Source organism: Oncorhynchus gorbuscha, linkage group LG26, assembly GCF_021184085.1.
Source record: "Oncorhynchus gorbuscha isolate QuinsamMale2020 ecotype Even-year linkage group LG26, OgorEven_v1.0, whole genome shotgun sequence".
In the NCBI taxonomy this organism is placed as follows: Eukaryota; Metazoa; Chordata; class Actinopteri; order Salmoniformes; family Salmonidae; genus Oncorhynchus; species Oncorhynchus gorbuscha.
The window spans coordinates 20,200,903-20,201,999 of NC_060198.1; positions in this window are offsets into that span (position 1 = coordinate 20,200,903).

A 1,097-nucleotide genomic window follows, 5' to 3' on the forward strand; every position below is an offset into this window, starting at 1 on the left:
ATGAGGGCGCCCACGGCTAGAGGGCCGTAGTAGGGTGCTCCTATAGCGGGCATGCATGTCAGGAACACTGGGTAGTGAAAAAAAATTAAACCTTCCATAAATCACTCAGGCCGGCCCCCACGGCTAGAGGGCCGTAGTAGGGTGCTCCCATAGCGGGCATGCATGTCAGGAACACCGGCAGGTGCATTTAGGACCATATTTTAATTTTCGGGTTCCCAGGTGCACGTTTTCAATCACCAGGCACACAGAGGTAGATCCTAATCCTCATCCACCGAAATGTCACAAAAGTGTCCATAAAGCACTCAGGGAGGGCCCCCACGGATAGAGGGCCGTGCTAGGGTGTTGCCAGAGTGGGCATTAATATGAGAATGACCGAAAAGTGCATTTAGGAGAGTATTTTAATTTTCGGGTTCCCAGGTGCACGTTTTCAATCACCAGGTACACGGATGTATGAGGGCGCCCACGGCTAGAGGGCCGTAGTAGGGTGCTCCTATAGCGGGCATGCATGTCAGGAACACTGGGTAGTGAAAAAAAATTAAACCTTCCATAAATCACTCAGGCCGGCCCCCACGGCTAGAGGGCCGTAGTAGGGTGCTCCCATAGCGGGCATGCATGTCAGGAACACCGGCAGGTGCATTTAGGACCATATTTTAATTTTCATTTTAGGTTACCAGGTACCGATTTTCAATCACCAGGTGCACGGCTGAGAAAAGTGGGGACTCTGTCATTTTTTCGACCAAAATCTGTAATTTTCAAAAAATGATTAAAAATACTTCCCGAGGGGCTAGAGGTCCCAAATTTCGTGCCATATCCTCTCTCGTGATGGGCAACAAGTAGAGCATATAAAAACAATTTCGCATCCACAGGCTCCATTTTTTTTGGTAACACAATTTTCTATTAAAATATTTTATACAAAAACGGTTTTAATTAAATGAAAATGCTCGTCTATGTGTGCCATTTCGTGCAAAAAAAACCCCATCCAGATTGGATGTGTACTTTTTGATTTATTCACGTTTTGGTGTACCGGAATATAGCCCAAAAATCCAGCTATGCTGCGGGTTGGGTAGGGTAGGGGGCTCACGCCTCCCGCCTCTCCC